The sequence below is a fragment of the Apis mellifera genome, linkage group LG12, assembly GCF_003254395.2.
Source record: "Apis mellifera strain DH4 linkage group LG12, Amel_HAv3.1, whole genome shotgun sequence".
Taxonomy (NCBI): domain Eukaryota; kingdom Metazoa; phylum Arthropoda; class Insecta; order Hymenoptera; family Apidae; genus Apis; species Apis mellifera.
Window position 1 is genome coordinate 6,263,500 of NC_037649.1, and position 20,479 is coordinate 6,283,978.

Consider the following 20,479-nt stretch of genomic DNA (forward strand, 5'->3'; position numbering starts at 1 on the left):
GAGAGGCACGGAATGATCGGTGCCCATGCGAAGTTACATGAATTTAATTGAAAATGTGGAGAGGACGAGTGGGAGCGGCGTTGAATATGCAGATTCGCGAGGAACGTCAAACCTTTGGGATTTGCGAGCACTTTTATTTATGCAGAACAATGAGGAGCGTTGTTAACGTTTATCACAGTTTATTTAACGAGACGCGATACCGGATAATTTAACGTCTGCTAATTTAATTACGTGGATGGAGCTCTATTTCACTTTGGCACATCAAATTCTAATTTCATTTGTAAAAAAGAAGAAAAAAAGAAAGAGAGAAAGATAGTTTATTCGTTTGATACAAGACCCATGTGTTTGTAATAATAACAATATCTATCCATCTGAGTATCTGTTAAATTATATTAACAATCTTAATATTTATTTTTGATCCACAACGTGCATTTCATATACTTACAAATATAAATCGTAATCTAAAAATTGTACAACAAGATAATCGTATATCATATCCCTTTGAATCTGAAATTGTTCAATTATTTATACCAAATTGATAATATTAATTTCTTTCAAAACTTCTTACATCGTTCGTTGCGATTATTGTTTAATTGATTCTTCATTCAACTCGCCAATCGTTTGTTCCGAATAAACCAGCTCTCTAATGGAGTTATGCGGAGAGCATTCTCTCCTTTCAAACGGTTATTGCGATTATGAAGCTGAAGTGAAACAGGAGAGGGAAAAAAAAAGGAAAAAAAAACGGATCGCCCCTTCGACGTTCGGAACTATCTCTCCCGCATTGATTTACGGGTCAGATCAGTGGCGCGTTTCGTTGGGTACGCGTCGATCCATAATTATTGCCGTATTGTAAAGCACTTAGCCTTTATGACTACACACCGGAGTGCATAGCCATTCGAATTTTTAAAAGCCAGAAACACTCGTGTACAGCCGTTTGTTCCGGTAAATAATAGTGCATGTGGCAATAAATAAACGCGCGGGGGCGGCGGTTCCATGGTATACGTAATACAAGGGACGAGCGCTATTGTACACACCGTGCATGGGAGTACGTGACACCTATAGTATAGAGAGAGAGGGAGAGAGAGAGAAAGAGGGAAAGGAGAGGAAGAAAGAAGAAGGAAAGAGGGAGAGAAAGGAAATACACGCGTGTGGAATAGGAAATGGTAAATATGGCACGGGTGAATAAAAAGACGTGAACAAGCGCGAAATCACATGGAATCGCGCTCGTTGGAAATGACAGCGAGGTGTTTACGCCGTCGAAACGTTTCGTACGTTCGTGTTAAATCTTACTTTCCTTCTCGGCGTGTGTTTGCTCGCGAGATAGTGTCGGGAACTTTGTAGATTGAATGTTGGAGAGCAAAATTTACGAACGAACGGCGCAGCGAGATATCGTCCTGGATTCTTTTCTCGTGTCTGGATTATGGCCCCATTTGATCAGTTGAATCATGAACACGTGTATTCAGATTTTGTTGCTTCGTCTTGTATCGTTTGATTGAATTATTATTTTTCTTTTTTTTTTGAAATGTCCGTTTTTTATTGGATTTCTGTATCTATGAATTTAAAGAGGAAAGAGAGTAATACATATTTTGTTTTAATATATTAGAATTAATAGATAAGAGATTAATGATATTGGAATAGAAGGAGATTGAAAATTAAAAATTGACCAATTGAACAGATTTTTTCTCTCTAGTTTAATCGTGGATATCGCATGCAAAAGAATATATAATATTTAGCAAACAAGGAGATGCACGTTATAATATTTAAAGAATGAAACAGATTTTTATTTCAATTCCATTTTAATATTTATAAAAATAGGCGTTCGCAATTTAATAATATCAAAAATTCACGCCACCGGTTAAAAAGGTATAACATTTAAAATCCATTATGATTTTATAATTTCCTTTTAGAATCAATTTTTTTCTTTTTTCTCTCTCTCTCTTTCCTCTTTTTTTTTCTTTAATTATCATACGTTAAAATAAACTTTTCAATCGCTCCATCGAAAGAATTATTCGCAGAATTATACTCATCGCACAATCAAAGCCAAGATCTTGCAAATGTATAAACGTTACGAACAAAGTGACAACTTCATCAACGATTTCGTGAATTCGCATGGTTTCATATTGATAATCAATACTTCCTGAATACCTATAATCTTCAGTTAACTCGATGTGGTATTTACTGAAACCAAATAGAGCAGATGTCGATACGGTATACGCTGTATACCGAAACCGAGATTAACATTGCCCCCACGTCTGATAATTATGCGGTTAGTGATTTACTCGGGTGGCTGTCTTCGTATCGTAAACTTATTAAAACCTACGAGTTTCGATATCCACGGTTACACACGATCGATACACACCGCGAATTATCCTCCCTCATCTCTTCTTATTTTTGTTTTCGAAAATTCCTTCCGCCGTTTATCGCGCCCGCCGTTTAAATCGAATTTAACAGCGGATTCGCCGCTTTAACCCGATTGAATTTGATCCCGGCCAATTCCTCGATTTCGGATATTCCCCTCGGTTTTCGAACGAGAGATCGATAATTTACGGCACGAGTAGAATATTAATTATTTACTAACCGTGGGCGGAGGAGAAATATCGGAAATATCGATCAGAAATCCAAAGTGTTGTGGTCAAGTTCACCGTTGTTTCACGTTAATTATATCGATGCCATTGGGACGTAGATATCGCGGGTGCAATCTTATCGTCTTGCAATTGATCGTACACCGCTTGTATATATCCGCGATAAATGGTTCCGGGAATAATACATTCTCCGGATTAAACGGAAAAACTACCAACTACGTTCCCTCCCCCCCCTCAAACGTTCGATTTCTCCGTTATATTAACTTTCTTTGCAATCAAGTTATATATAAGCTTATATACGAATATATTTTTCAATCCCCAGACTATTTAGATCGCTTTGCCAATTCTGGGATAAAGGGGGATAAACGATCGGTTGCCTCTACTCTTTTTTCTACCCTTCTGTTTCATGGCTGCTTAGTTGGAAAGTGTCCGAGTTCTCGATCGGCAGATTTAACTTTCCAGGAATCCAGGGATAAATTAAACGATTTCATTCTGGACCATCTAGCAAGAGACTCGCCATTTCCACGACGCGTCTTGATCTTCTAAAGCGGCGTGGCTTGAAACGGTTGCGGGTGGAGGAAAGGAAAGAAAATTGGAGTCAGTGGAGTCGCTGTATATTCGCAGTACCGCAGCGGTTTCACTGTTTCATCGTAGGACAAAGCGTCCACTGTGCACTAGCGAGGTTCGCACGGATAAAATGTTGTGTCTGCTGCTTTATATTCAACCGTCGTAACAATAAATGCATTAAAATTCCTTCTTCCCCCGCTTTTCTTCGAAATGTATACGCGGATATTTTTTTAGAATTTTAAATCAGTAATTTAATCAACCGATGGATTTTGAAAATTTGAGAATGAGAAACGATCTTATAGAATACTATTCGTCTTCTTTCTTTTTAGGGCACAGGAATTTTATTTTAATAAGATAAAAATATCATATTTCTTGACCTAAATTAAAACTTCGAAGAAAGCATTAAACTATTATTCTATGTAGAAAATAAAATTGGTATTTAAATATTTTTTACAATTTGTTTTGAGGTTGATTGTTCTCTAAAAATTTGAATCGAAAATACCTCGGATCAAGATCAGAATGATGGTTGTCGAGATAGTGGAAATCGGGATATAGGATACGGATTTTTCGGTCGGATTTAGTTGTTTCACGTCTCGAAAGATGAGCGCAATAAATTTCGAACAAAGCGGAAAGCGAAGGGAGAAGAGGGCAGGCACGAGTGCAGGCAAGGGAGCGAAGGGAGAGGGTAGCTACGATCCAACAGAGAAAGGGTGGAACCTGTGAAGAACCATAAATCTGTTGATTTACCCCGAAATGCCGGCGGCGAATTGCACCGGTGGAAGAGTGCTGAAAATAATGAATCGTGTCATATTTGCCCTATAATCCCGACATCTTTGAGACAATAATCGAACGAACGAATTTTCTTCTTCTTTTTTTTTTTACAATAAAAAAGAAAATACCGATAAAACAACACAATCGACTGAAAATTCTACCTATAAATTGCTCGCATTTCCTCTTATCCAACAATTATCCTTTTGTCGATGCTATACCATTGCGTATATATATATATATATATAACCTAAAATTAAACTTAAACGTTTACTCGATCCATGAATCCAATTCTAACCCGTTATCGCGACTCTCTACAATACATCCAACGTATCGTTCCACCGCAATGGATTAGGATGCACAACAGAGAGCGTCCCCGCAACACACAAGTGGAGTTCTCTGGCGCGTTAACGACGATCCCTATTTGTCCGTTTCCGCGGCAGAGGGAGGAGGAGGGAAAGTATCACGGGGAGAGGATTTTCGCGGATCCGTTACGAAGCATATAGTGTCTCGTGAAGGAAGAGTGAGGAGACTCTCAGCGTGGTCGAGTCTCAGGGAAATCCTTGAAAATCATTTCCTCCCCTTTCGATACTCATCCTTCCGAATAGAGGGAAAGAAGAAGCGGTAACCGGATTATCGCCGGCGTAAGAGATGTGTATGCGGGGGGTATATCGAAACGGTCCTCGCGTTCCTTGTGAAGTCGGAAAAGCCCATTTCGATGTCCCTTGTGCCATCAGGCAATCCCATTTGAGATTAGACGCAGGCGTGAATTGTGTTACCTCCGAGTTTGAGCGGATCAAAGGCAAATTCCCGGTTGGGATGCATACGTACGTAATTGATATGCCTGATGGGGGTTTCCAAGTCGGATAGTCAATTACCATAATCTTGTTGCGGGGAGAGGCCAGTCTCTGGCCATGCCGATTCCATACCGCCACGCTTGTTGTATACGTTTTGCGCAGGGAGAGGAAGGGAGATATCAATTCGATTTCGCCACGCGAAAAGAAACCACGGCTGTGTGTTTGCGCGTCCGTTGTGTTGCGCCCACTCCTTCCTGACCGCCGTTATTAGATTCAAAGTGTATCCCCCCCCTCAGTCGTTGCTCGTCTTTCCCTTTCAATTAGCGGCCACGCGATACATTGGCGCGCTATTAATCCTTCTTCGTGATTGCACGACTCATGGGGAGGGGAGAGAGAAGGAGGAGAGGGAGGTCACTGTCGCTATCGAACGCGTCGATCCCCTGATTTTCCGCTTTCGCCATAGATGCTTTTAATTCGCCTCTAAACCATCGGGATTTGTTGCAGCTTGCGCGTCAGCTACCGAGCCACCCACCGTGTTGCATCGCGTTCGTGCTCGAAGCTGATGTGCACGTGACAAGGAGAGGAGAGAGCGCGTTTTAGGATTGAAATGGTCCCGAGATGCGATGCTCGAGAATTCGCTGCTCGATCTTTGCCTCCGCCGTTAACGAGTAAAACGCTAGGCCCGATCGAACGATCACGATCGACTGATCGTCGAACCATCCACGCGTATTTCGGCTCGGGGATCGATCAAGTCACGCGCACTCACGGGAGGGGGGGAATCGATAGAACGTATTTTCCCTCGAATAATCGTGGTAATCGTCGGTTTATTCGGGGAAACTTCGAGTCGAGTAGTTTTCGATAATTGCGATACACGGATTGTTAGCAGGATGATGTTTAAGAATGGCGATATAGATATGGAATATTCTTCTTTTTCGCGAGAAGAACCTTCTTCGAGCGTTTCTTTTTTTTTTTTTTCAATTCGAGTTAACGAGTTAACTATTTTCCACATTTGGAGTATATCTCTTCTTTCGAATTCCACGGCCAGTCGTAATTTCAACTTCAGCTCGATTTATATGTCTGGAGTGGAGGATGATTAACCGTTCAAGCCTCGATGATTTTTTTTAGGAAGGATCTCATCTTATACAAACGCATATTCTTTCTTTATCTTTCTACGAAGCTTTTCTTACCTATGCACTCCGATTAGCCGCGTATAAATACGAGCGGTCATTTATCAGCAGGTATAATAGAGACGTTACTCTCAACGCCATATGCCATCTCCATACAATAAGCAGCCGCGCGGTTAAATGGCTATAGCGCGCAATATGTCCCGAAACGCAACAAATAGCGAGGAAAATGGTTTGCGGAATACACAGTTTATATTTACAATGGGACAATGCACTTTTGCCGTGGAGGGAGGGGTGAGCCTGCCAGTTGTGGTTGGAGAGCCGAGAAAGGACACGGTTTGGCGTTGATGGCCCTATTCGGGATGAATTTCGACTCCTCCTTAACGACGCGTGAAGCTAAATCTCGTGACCGGTCCGTTGGAATCGAGATTATACTCGTAATTTATATATTTTTTTAAAAAGTGTGTATGACTCTCGAACATCTGACACGTTGTTGCTACGTTATTAAATCACTGTGTATACGTAATAACTTTTTCTTTTATCATAAATATGTTGCACAGAGATTGTATATAAAAAATTCTATAGAGTTCTTGAAACAGTTAATTATCCAGCAGATGCATAAATCTGATGCACAAGGAATGAATATTTATTCGAAAGGAGATTTCACCGAGAAATGGAATTCATTAACGATAAGACTCGGTTGATTTTTAGAGGAAATCTTCGTTAAATACTTTTTCTTATTACCGTCGCATGTTGTTTATCGTAAAAAGAGTTTCAGCTGGCCGTTAAGGCAACAGAATGTATAATTGGCCTGATACAATGGTGGCGCCAGTGTAGTTGGAATTTTAAGCGCAATCACCGTTGAAGATAACGCGAATCTGGAAATGGGAGTCGAACGTTAGCATGGGCTAAGGGTTAATACGAAAGTGCCTCGTATTTCGGACTCGTTCGTGAATTAATAGGATCGCGATTCCACATTCTATTTGCGTCTCGCTAAGTGAAAAACGTAGATTCGCAAACGTGATAGTTAATTCTGGCAGCTATAGAGGCTGATTTCAATTTTCGGCACGATGCCCACGCCGCCGTTTTTCCGCATACATTTCTGCAATAAGATATTGAATAACAGGATTTAATTTGATTTAAATTTCTGTGTACGATAATTGCCACGAGACAAGTAAATGTTTTTTTTTTTACAACTAATTATTTGTATTGCAATAATTATATTCAAATATATTTTTCATCGTATGATGAATATTTTATTTTCCTAAAAAATGATAAAGAATTTTTCATTATAATTATAATTCTATCATAAGATAAGATATATTAAAATATTAATATGCACATTTATTTATCATAATCTGTTTCATAAATATATAAAAATAATAATTGCTTAAGATAGTGAATTATATATCGTTTATATTAAAAAATTAATTTATAAACTGGAAAATATCGTTTTCACATCACGATAAATGAATGCAATCACGCAAAGATTACATTTTTCACGCGAAAAAATGTGAAAAGAAATTCAAAATTTTGTTATCAAAATCCATTAAAAATATAGAGGAAGCCATACCATTGAAGTCCCTTTTTGATTTATCCAAATATCTCAATCCGTTGCCGAGATATAAGCGCTCAAAGTTTCCATAGCATTTAACATAATGCAGGAATTATGAATGAGCGCGCGACCCAGTGACCTACATTTTTTCCTGGAAGTGCGTACTACGTTTTTCTAGGAATCTCGTGCAATATTTTTCCAAGAATCGCGACTGTCGCTTGTCTGCGGTTTGGGATAGGTCAGTGAGGCGAGGTGCGAGCAAGAGATCCGAGTAAGCGACAAGGACGAAGATATTAAACGATTAAAAAATTACCCTTTTCTTTACACGACGATATCTCGGGAACCGGAAGTCATATCGAGATAAATCAAAAAGCGTTTTAAAGGGGAAGGTTCAGCGCTTCTAATGATTTTTTACTCGTCGTTCAAAAGTAATTATCTTCGGAGTTATAGCGGTTCAAATTTTTCCTAATTTTAATAGAAGTTTGATCGAGTTTCGAGGTAAAATACGCGATAAACGTCTTTATTTCTTGAAAAATATCGCTTGTAACGATATTATTAATGGTAATAAAGAATCTATTTATATAAAAATAAAATGGAAAATAATATACGAAAAATATACGATTTAGAGAAAAATCTGAATCCCAGTTAATAATATTTCAATCTATTCCGATATTATTTTACTTTCTAAATGCTTCCTTCTCGTAACTATCCACTGTGTTGTTCTAGATCAAGGAAGGCTGGAAAGAATAAACGAGTGCAAAGTAATCACTAGGCGTTTGTCGGCCGGTACTCACGGCAGGCACGTTAATTCTAATCCCACTAGACGTCCGGCTGCCCTATCATGCATGGGTCTTCGCTAATTTGCACAATAATGGTGTAATTCCAGCGTCAGGAAGATAGCGGCCACTACCATGTCGCCTTCGTGCCTGGCGATACACGGCCGTACGTTCGATAAACACGCCCTCGCAACACCGTGTATAAACACTTTGCGTGGACGTGTTTGCGGGGTAGAGGGTTGCTCTCAAGAGTGAAAGGGGTGAGGCGGAGTAAAGGATAGCGGCAGAACCAATTAGCAGCTAGAGGGTTGAAGTGGATAAAGGACAGGGAAGATGGTGGAATTAGAGATACCGGTTAAATGAAAATGCGAAGGGACGGACGGAGAAGGAAAATGGCCAAAATTGAGCAAGAGGGTTAGAAGGGAACTAACTAGAGGGAAGAAAGAAAACGAGTCACGGTGCAGGAATAATTAAACAGTGCGGAAAGGAACGAACAAGATTAGAAGAGCTTAAAAAAAAAAAAAAGCGCGGAACGAGGAGGACGAAAAAAACTAGCGAGATTCTGGAATGAGCAGAGACGAATGACACGCGTTCGAAAATTCGGGAAGGAGGAAAATTTGAAAAATAGAAAAATTATGGAAAGTAAGAGAGAAAGAGTGTATAATGCGCATGGTAAAACGTGATATTCGAGAATGAACGCGTATCGCGCAGGCTATGAACGACTGCTAGGATCGCGATTTAAAGCAATGTCGTTACTGTACACCGGTGTGCAAGCTCATGTTATCGACCGTGTGTAATTCGACTGGGTTGTGTTTATCGTGCAACGAACAGCAGGCACGGGCCGATAGTCGTTTAAACGTTATGTAAGGCACTGTCACGATTAACATAACTTCCGTCGTTCGGGACATTTGAAATAAAATTCGCGGAGAGATTTTTATCATCGACTCCTGATGTTTTTACCGATTATTCGTACTGGACGTGCCCGTACACTTGCACGTAAATCGCGAAATATTTTACAAAATATGTAACGTAGTCATAGTCGAAACATCGGTTTTGGATTATTTGGGATTTAAACGCGAAATTAAAGAGTATCTCAAATATGTATTTCCGTGTACTTTAATCGAAAACTTTAAAATCGTTCTTTAAAAAAAGGTCTAGCGAAAATGATTGGCGAAACGATGGTACAGTACCAGTCATTCGATCAGTCTCCAATATTTTCTCCAATAAATATTATAAAATATTTTTGTCCACCGTAGCTATGATAAAATAAACAATTTCTAAAATTTATTATAAACCGTGACGATCCTAAATAAAAATTATTCCCTCGAATGTCGAAGATTGGAAATCCATAAAATGTGAAAAAAATAATAAAAATAAAAAAAAAGGAGGGATAATGTAAAGTACATCTATATAAAAATTACGGAACGTTCCATCATCCGGATTGAAATTTATACACGTCCCCCCTTTTTTAATGCCTTCTGATGGTTATTTCCCATTCGCGTAGCCGGCCGATTTAGTAACTTGTTTCATCAACGAGTCATCTCGCGTTAATTAAACGTGTTATCAAATTAACGCGACGGTAACGACAACGCGAGGCTTTAATTAAATCATTTATAACGGAGAGGGGGGGGGGAGGCGGCGTGATACGTTAATCATATGAAACACCGAAATAAATCGATATTACTTTTAATTAAGCAACGAGTGTTTTCCTATGTTATCACGGAAAATTGTCGTAAATTATAATCGATGGGAAATTATCAATCACCGGATAGGATTCGGATTGAAAACCGGCGTTGTCGCGCCTGATTCGTTTACGATCCTTCCGTGATGTTTGCGCTTCGTTACAAACTCTAACAATGGCCAAAAACGTGTTTCCCCGTGCTGCATAATCCTGCCCATATATTATGTATCTTTTGTTAACACACGTCGTATAAACGTATGTATTCTCTTAATGGAATTAAGTTAAATAATTATAACAACGAGAAATGATAATCGATGAAAAACTGTTTTTAAATCTAATTAAATATGTAACAATATCCTTTGCATTATCGTTTCAACATCATCTGGTATCCCCCTTCTTGTTATTTAATCTTATAATCTATATTTAATTGTAGATATATTCTCTCCCTGACAATCTGCATTTTAATAAGCGGATAATCACCACTTTGACGAATAGAATTGTAACAATTAAGATCAAGACGATTTAATATGATAATCTTTAACAACGCAAAACTTTTATCCAAGTCTAAATGTAGTCAACCATTTTTTTTTATCCCTTATCTATCCTTATATTTTCCTTTTTTACTTCGAAAATAATTTACAGAATCTTCGAGAAAGATGATGTCCACGTGATGATTCTATGAAAGGTATAAAAAAAAGATATTAACACGTTAAATTAATCCCCAACAACGACACCCCACGCCGGACGAAACTAGTTTAGTGTTTTCGAGCACAGTGTACATAACGAGATAGAGAAATGCTCTCGAGTGGCGTTTTTCGAGTGCGTTCGGGGAGGGAGTGGGAGGGGGAGGGAGGATTATTCAAGATTATCAACGATGCAACGGACAGCGGGGTTATATCCGTAACGTATAATGGGTGAGGAAAACGGGGGGGACGGCGTCGGTGACTACTTTAGATACCTATATAAATTAATTGTACGATTGTGGGGTGCGTGTTGCGATCTCAAGTGGGTCCGCGAGATTAGAGGGCTGGTTTTTGTTGGATTTGCACAACAATGGCCGGATCACCGCGGCATGTGCGAGCCCAATGCTCGGCGAACCGCTTCGAGGGATCCTTAATCCCACCGCTCTCCAATTTGATACAATTTCCTGTCCTCTTTTTGTCGCGCACGATAGGGAACGCCGTCACCAAGAGCACGTGGGCTAACCGTCGGTTTAACGCGCCTTTCGACGGAACTGCTTTTTCATTTGCTCCTCATTTACGATCACGTCCGCTTCCCTGCTGTCCAACAGGCGCAACGTGGATCGGCTGTGATTCCTTTATTTCGCCGTCCACGCGATTTTACTGGGGTTTTATCGGCAGGGGGGGGACAACAATTGGAAAGTTGAGTCTCTTAACTGGTTTACTTGCTCGATCGATTTTTGATGAGTATTCGTGTTATTCTTCTTTTTTCTCTGTCTTTCTGTTTTTTTGTTTGTTAATGTACGAAGTGAAAAGTGAGATAATGCAATTTCTCGTGATATGATTTATTATATCAGTATAAATATTGTATGAATCAAATAAATGATTCAAGTTTTTGTTAATCCGTAATTTCTTTCTTGATATTAGATAAATTCTTTTTTTTTAAATATTATAAAGATATACGATTATTATTGTTAAAAATTGATCAATATTGAAGTTTAATAAAGAGTGTTCTTGTATTGCAAGTAATTTGCAAGTAATCGACTTCAATTTTTCGTAGAAATTCAGAGAATGAAACTTGTTTAACAAATATCTCGTCGAGATATCTGAGCAAGCTTATTTGCCAGAGAAGGTTCTATTATTGATTTGTTTGTCAATATGCAACATGCGTGAAAAACGGAAACTGGAATATTGTTGTTTTACAAATATGGCGAATTTTTTTTCTGGCTAGCCATCCAAGCAAAGTAAATACATATGGATCGCATGCGTATTGTTTATAAATCAAGGTGACAGATCGTGCAAAATATCCAACATGAAATTGCATTCCAATGTTTCCATGTCATTGATTTTCTTCCCCCTCCGCACATCCTGTTCGATCTTCCATCGATGATTCCGAAAGGTAACAATGCTTGGTATTGAATACACAGGGGCGAGCAAAAAAATTACTAACTTCACGCGTTGTTTCCTGCTTTCCTTTTTTCGAATCGAAAAATTGACATCCGTGTTTTTCAAATCTGTCAAAGAAACACTCTTGAGGTTTCAAAAAAAAAAAAAAGGAAAATACATCTGGAAATTTATAACAATAACAATAACATGATTTACGATGCACAATTTCTTAACATTCGATCCGTTATTTTTGATTTTAATCTCTGTTGGAAAATATTTGTTAAAAGAATGAAATATAAAAATCAAAAAATTGATACGATGATTAATCTTTACGGGAAATCTTTTATCTCTGTAATCATGTATGTTCGTGAGACGAGAATTTTTGAAAAATTTCCATGAAATAAATTTATTATTTTCTGCACTCACTTTAAATTCCTCTTTTTTCTTCCTTGAGGACTTTTCTCCTCTATTTTCTCTCTTTGTTTGTTAGAACTTCCCGTTTGTTAGCGGAGCCCGATGCGGGGGAAACGTAAAAATTCAAAGATCATGCGACTTTTGTTGTCTGAATGGAAATACAGTAGGAGAAAAGTTATCGCGAGAATTTGTAACGCTGGGAAACTAGATTACGACCAATTTTACGGATTGTCATATAAAATACCGAAAGTTCCAAGGCAAAACGGAGTTTCCACCCTCTTCTTCCCGAACATTTATATCTTAAGAAGACGACGCGTGTCTTCCAGTCGCCTTTGAATAATTTCATCGCGAATACTTTCGGCGAAAAATAGGGGAAGTACTACGCGGAAGAGTATCTACATGACAAGTACGTCTGTCCCGTGGTGGGAAGGTTGCCGCTCCAACTTACGGAAGGAAGCGGACCTACGCGTCATTGTGAATACTCGACCAAGCCAACTTTCAAATGTGAAATAAACTTTCTTTCGTCCAACATCCAGAGAAGAAACGAATTCAAAATTTGTAATTCGAACATTACTTCGCACTGTCCTTTAATTCCGCATAATCGATTTACATTAGAAATGTAGACACTTTAAATTACAGTTTATAAACTTCAAATATATTAATTTTCATTATCGATTATAAACAAGAGATGCGTTCTCCACTTCAACTAATTCAGCTGAACTATTATCAATAGATAATCATTCTTCGAACAGATTATTCGAAACGGAATGGAAACAAAGTAGCCGAGATTGGTGAGGAGGATGATCCGAGTTAAGAGGTTGATTCATCGGCAAAAAGCCGCGGAAAATAGTCGGAGGAATTGTGAAGCCCGCTCGCGAGGGATATCCCGCAAGGATAGGGGCCCCTGTCAATTTCCATTTTTATTGCGTCTACGTCTGCGAAAGTCTACGTCTCTCTCTCTCTCTAGGAATCCTAGTCGCTAATTTGCAAACAGATAACCTCGAGTTACCACTTGTGAACTTGGGCGATAAGGGCGAAGAGGGATATGAAAACTTCTCGTTTCTCCCGTTTCCTCTGGGCCGGGGGGATCCGCGATGACGGGTGTAGCCGGCCTTGCGGTTAAATCAAATTTAAAAGAATGACTCGTACACTTGTTTCACGATAGGAACAATGGCCTTTTGAACGGCTGCTCCTCCTCGAGAACCTTTCAAGACGTTTTGCTGACATTACGTTGCGCCTCAGTTAAGATAGAGAGAGAGAAAGGAAGAGAAAGAGAAGGAATAATGGAGGATTGTACCGTCACAGAAGCGCCGCGTTTTCTTCACTGTTCGGAAGTATCGGCGGATTGAAATAGCTTGGAAGACAACTGTTGCTCTTCGACGAGAAAACCCCGATTAATTTAACCCCGAATGAAATTATGCAGTTCGATCACTCAAACTCGCTTGGTTATTTTTAATCGGGCTGGATTGGGAGGAATTCTCATTTGGATTTATCTGAAAAAGGTATGATATGTAATTGTAGCGATTGTCTTGCTTAATAATGATCGATAATTGAAATGTTTTCGAAAAATTCGAAAATTTCAAATTGAAATTATTATTTTTTTTCTTTTTGGGAGAGAAAAGATTGATAGTAATTTAATATTGTTTCTATATCAAAGACTTTATCTTTCAAATGGTTTTGTGAAATAAGATAAAATTTATACAAAATAAATATCAAATTGATATTTTAATTTTTCCTCTCAGGTTTTAATTGTCTTACCTTGATCCCAATTAAGCCACTTGTTCCATAATACACTTATATATTTTCAATGATTTTATTCTTCTTGATAAAATTGAATAAGAAATGCAAAAAACGATACAGAAAGTAAATAGAATTTCAAAGGATCGAGAATTGCAGGAACTTCACCTGGATGAAAATATCCATAATTTATGTTCGAGGGAACGTCACGAGAAAGAGTAGATTTGAAAGATATTTTACCATTAGAAACACAAGGAACGTGGATATAAAAATGGAAGAGAATAGACACACGACCATTTTCATTTTATAACCGCTGTATTTCGTTTAAAAGAATCGGAACTGATTTACTTTGTCCCATAAGCTTACTTTTTATTGCCTTTAGTCGTGTATTTCATTCTACTCTCTTCTAGGTTTTATGGAAAGAGCTACTTTTACATACATTCTATCGATATTTTTACGCACGCCTTGAAAATGATCGAGATCTTTTTTAAAATTCGCAAATCCCTTCAGACCTTTCCCCCTTTTTTGTCGACTGCAACAATTTCCCCGTATTACGATCCATTTTCGATTTAGTGCGCTATGCCTCCTTGAAAATATTACTAGCTCGGACAAAAAAATTCCTAGAATTTTTTGCGTTGGCAATTTTTTTTTTTTTTTTCTATTGGATAGTGTAACTGATAGAGTTACTTTACCATTAGGGGAAGAATTTTACGACCGTCATTTGTGATTTACGCACAGTAAATATTTTAATGGACATTCATTTCTTGCTATACAAAAGGAAATAAGATAACTTGCAATCTTTTGAAAAAAGAAGAAAAAAATAAATAACGTGAACGTAACGTGTGCCATAAAGTTTATGTAATAAAAATTATGAATTTTGTTATTAATATGGACGAATATTTTACTGCATTTTTCGCTGCACGTATCAAAAGGAACTCTTTCCAATTTTTAGTATTTATCATTCCAGTGATTTTCAAAATTTAATTCGATATTATGTTCCAAAGAAATCGTGAAACATCCCTATAAATATATGAAATAAAAAATAATCGAGAAAATTATTACACATCGCTTACGGATATTCGAAAAATCCGTGAATGGGAGGAAATTTCACAACGTAAAACGGAGGAACGGAAAAATCAAACGTATCTCTTCTATTGTCGAAATTTCGATAAATCTCACTAGCAAAGCGTAAATTATGGACATTCCGCGTGTTGGTTGGATACAATCAATAACGATTAGAAGGAGCAGCGCAGATTGGCCTGGAAAAAAATATCGCATCGGCTTAAATCACCGGCCGCCATTCCTACGTTTGCTTCCACGGACCTTTTGGTGCCACACAGCACACTCCGGTCATTATTTTAATTGTTACGAACGCCACGCCGTTCCATGGGGCCTTAATTACAACCCTCCAGCCGGGAGAGAAGTAAAGCGATTCTACTTGCCTGCTGGCGCTTACGAGAATATCCTCTCACCTTCGCCCGGCCCTACGTACCCGGCAACGTGAGAATCAATAGGATCGAATTAGCGAATCCGATAATTAAGGTACCGTTACCAGAGGAATTACCCGCTATCAATTCGTCGATTACTTGTCCGCCAACCGAAGAGAAATCGTCCCCTCGGTGAAGAATCGTGTTAATAATTCCAAAGACTTCTTTCTCCTCGGATAAAAGGAGAAAATTGGCAAGAATTGGCGACGAGGATTAAGGATCATTCTTATTACGCTATTTAGGTGTGTCGATTCGAAGCATCGTATCCTTTCATGATTCCAATATTTTTAATATTCGACAAATTTCTCGTTCCCTCTCTGTATAAGACGTAAGGAAAAGTTAGAAAAATTAAAAAATCTAATTCGATCTTTTCTTTTTGATTAACTTACGAAAGGATGACATCTATACAATGTTAAAAATTTTTAAAGAGAAATAATATCCACCAAGAATAACTGTTTTGAGTGTCGTGATCTACAGATTACAGAAAAACTTGTTTGTTCTAGTGTTTTGTTTCGATTGTTTCTTATTTATTTCAATCGAATTCACTTCTTCTTCGTTGAATTATAGATAATTTATTTATTTAAATTTAATATTCCAACAGTGACCCACTTTCTTAAGAATCATCGATTTCTCCATACTCGTACGATAAAGATTCATATTTGTGCCACGAAAACCTGTTTTCGAATATTGGATTCCGAGGAAAAAAGAATCTGGGCTCGATTGGATCGAATAGCCGTTCCGTCATATTGAAAACATAGACCTTGTAGAATACGAGATCGGTGTTTGTGAATAGGTTAAGGTACACATAGCGAAGGTACTTTAATTTCATTTTACTGCGTTGTCTTGTAGCGTCATAACTATCCGGATAAATTCTACGGTATCGAGAGATGCCGTTGCTTTCTATTTGTATATATGTTTACATATGTACTCTCTATTCTGAAAAGTATGAAGCAAATAAAAATTGGCGTTACAATCAATAAAATACAGATAAAATAAAAATAAAATTAAATTACTACATCCATGTAATATTAAGAAAAAAATATTCACGATACAATTGCAAAATACAAATTTTTAGTTAAATCTTATATTGGAATAATTACCTGTATATATCATAAATTGTAAATTACTGCAGCGATTATTGAAAAGTTTAGAACGTTTGGAAACAACATTTCTTTTTTTCGTGACACATTTTATTCTTCTTCATATAGTTGTTTAAATTTTTATTCGTTCACAGAAACAAATCGATTTGAAAGATTTGAGATGCAAGAGATCTTCAAGCTGCAATTGCGGATACTTTTTCGAGTATTTAGCGGTGTTTAAAATGCACAATGTTCCTTCTACGTTGAACTTTTTTATATTTATACTCCGTTTCAATTGCAACAAAAAACGCGCATTCTTTGCGCTTCAAAAAATAAATTACCGTGCTTCTTACGGTGCTTGGAACTCGCTTTTTTTTTTTCACAATCAAAAGAACGAATTGTTTCCTCGAATTAAACGACCAAACTTTTTAATTACGTTTCTTGAGCAAGCTCCAATTAACAAAAGTTAACGCGTTGTAAAAAATCAACGAAAATTATAATTTCAGTGAAACTTTGTGAAAATGTAGAGCACAACGGGTCACAGTTTATAGGACAATTTTTTTAGTTGAGTATTACTTTGAGGGGGTGAAATCAACCCTTAAAATTTCAATGTTTTTCTCGTTTTTTAAATATAACTTTGCACGATACAGAACGTAACTTTACATGCACAAAATGCTTCATCAATCCACAGCAAAAAATATTCCCAAGGGAAATTATAAAATATATATGAAAAAATATTGAAAAAAAAATGCCAAAACTTTAAGCATTGAAAATAATTATTAAACCGCCAAAGTCTATGCATTTATAGGAAATTTTAATCAAATATCAAATTCTATTTTGAAACACACACGATATGTGCTTCACATAGTATTATAAAGAAAATATGATATCTTTATTTTGCATAAACATCCGCAATCTAATAATTGTGCTCTGCACATGCACAAATCTTCACTCATCAATAATAAATTTTCATTTCAAAATAATATAGAAATTTAAAAAATTGAAATTATACCAAAGTATATACCATTGCGTCATCTTTATCAGAGAAATTGTCGAAGGAATCCATTCATTTCCTTATCTCTGATGACGTAGCAACTCTTGAGTGCAAATGACGCGCTACCAATGATCGAAAAGGGACAGAAGGCGATGATTAGTGTTACGTCAAAGGCCGATCGCGGAACGATCGTGTTCCGCCTGTTGCGCAGAAACGAGAAAAAGACATGTGCCGACCCCTTGCTAGCTGTCAGCATTTTCCATCCAAGTGTCCGTAATTACAGAGAGGGTGGCTCGTGACCGCTTTCATAATCGATCTTGGGAAACACCCACGGAATTTCAGCCGTTTCGAAGCCTGAACGTCGATCCCATTTCCGGATATATTAGATGGAATTAATAGGAATTTAATTCGGCTTCTCAATCCATCGATTGTTATAACTTTATTTTGAATTCGAATTTTTCTTTGAAATTTTATTACGATTTCATCTATGACAATAGCATTATCGCCAATTTTATTCGTTCAAAATCGTTATTTATTTATTTATTTATTTTTCGATAAGGGAATGATCGAAAAATATAGAAAGTATTTAACTTTCTTTCTCTCAAATAGATTCGAGATTTCCTCCGGAAAATATTTTTTTCAGAGCGATTTTTATCCTCGACGCAGTGTCCATTAGCGAGAAATAAATTCTCGAGCGTAATTTTCGATTTTTCGTTTTATTCTCGAATATAATTGCGTTCTAATTATAATTTTATCTGATTTTTTTTTTCTAAATAAACGTGAAAAAGCTCACGAATTAATTTGTACACCTAATAATTAGAGAGTTGAACGAGAGAATAGAATTCAATTTGTTCGATATCCTTTTTGATTAGCGAATGACTAAACGCGGCCCCAAGTGGATGATGGCCGATTAGCTTGTTATTGAAAGATAGCTTTTGTACAAGTAAATGGCCTAGGTATCGGGGTTAATTGGCGGGACGGGCGGACGTTTACGGCGGTTAATTCGTAAGCTGGATGGCTGATGTCGTTTCGTGAGTAACCGGCCGGTGCTTGTTTTACGACGGCCGGTTGTGTTGTATGGATTGTAATGTATGGGTCGAGGAGGATTATTAGGTGCAATCGTGTTGGAAATTTTTGTGAGATATTGTTGCGATAGAAGGGTTAATGTGCTTCTTTAACCGGTAATGGGAGGCGTGAAGGTTTGAGAATTTATGTGTGGCTTTTACGTACGGATAACATCATAATCGTAAGCTGCAATTATTAAGTTATAGTCGGGCAAAATTATGTGGACATTCGATTATTCCAGGTATATATACTGTTGATAACTTCTTACCGATGCTTGATTTTTCTGGGAAATATCCTTTTTCCTTACCAATTAATTTAATTTAAAGCTATTATCCCAATAGCTTTTTCACGTAGAATATGCAATTGCATCATAATTTTTGACATACAAAAATAATAAATATATCCTCTTTTTCCTATAAATTGTACACTTGGAAAAGTTATATATGTTCATTCAATTTTGTTTATATCGGTAGGTTTCACTGGAACTAGATTTCTTATTATAGAAAATCCTTAATTAGGAAATCTCGACGGACAATAACGATTCTATTTCTCTCTCGATCGATCCAACATACCAATGTAATTATTCGTTACCAAGAATAATTCACTCGCGTTATTTCGCTCGCGTGAATGACAGGATCCTTCGAATAACTCTCCGCTCCAATTGCCCTTATTTTTCCTCCTTTTCCACCGAGGATCCAGAATCTTTCAAAGACGCCATTATTTCGTACCTGTTCACTCGAAACTCGCGGACAACAAAAGCGGATCGTCGCTATCGATCGAAACTTTATAGTTATTGTGACCCCTGTTCGCAATGGGAACAATGGTCGGTCATGATGCCGGTGAAATTTTCGAAAGACAAAAATCGCGTGGGCCAATTTCATCGTTGCTCCAAGGCGTGCTGTTTTCAAACATTAATTATTCGCATTTCGTTTCATCATGGCGAGGCTGCTGCTCCCGTATCGGCTGGCCATCGATGTTTCAACAAAGCGAGGCGGTCGAACACCGTCGAATATATATGATCGCCATTTTTACGCAACCTTTCATTTGCATGGAACGCGTCGCGTTTGTCGTCGAATAAGGCTTCGCCTGTTCGTCGTAATCGATCGATCCACACGGGTGCGCAAATATTAGTCGCATTATTCAAAACCGTTTCGCGGGCATATGCTGGTCCCGCGATCCTCGCCCTTCCTCGAGCTTTCTGTCCCGTTCGAACGAGCGCGCCACGAACAATGCGGACGCGTGCGTGTGCAATAGGCCAACTTTCATAACGCGACCTATTTTTTTTTTTTCCCTTTTTTTTTCCTTTTTTTAAACAGCGAAATACCGAAAAAAATATACGCGCTTTTTCGGGCGTAGATTACAAAATCCAACCCTCTCTCCCGTTATTTTTAAATACGGAATATTAAAATGGTACACAGAAGCTCGGTTCTTTTTTTTTTTTTTCGTTTTGCTCTTTTCTTCTTCTTTTTCATGCGATGCCGTTTTGATATTGACGTTACTGGGCTGAAAATTTGTCGTCGACGCTGTTCGCAATTTTCACGAAATTCCTTTTATTTGATATTTAGTAGTTTCGTATATCTCGTTTCCAATTAACATTGCTTGAAGATTGGATATTTCTTATCTGTTTATATAAACAATAATTTTTATTAGATAAACGAGAAAATTCTGTTGTTACTTTAATAGGGAAATCATTCGTAACGTGTATCATTCGATCGTAGTAAATTTAGAAAATTATTTTCGAGATAATTTAACAATTTCTTCCAAACAACAACAATAAGAAAACAATA

The 20,479-nt window shown here is 37.6% G+C and overlaps 1 long non-coding RNA gene across 1 annotated transcript; it reads left to right on the forward strand.

Moving 5' to 3' along the window:
• The first annotated feature begins 778 nt into the window (after positions 1-778).
• On the forward strand, positions 779-10,161 carry LOC102656043. Its single transcript, XR_409353.3, has 2 exons — positions 779-1,163; positions 8,120-10,161. It is a non-coding gene; the product is annotated as an uncharacterized LOC102656043 (long non-coding RNA).
• Positions 10,162-20,479: the final 10,318 nt, after the last annotated feature.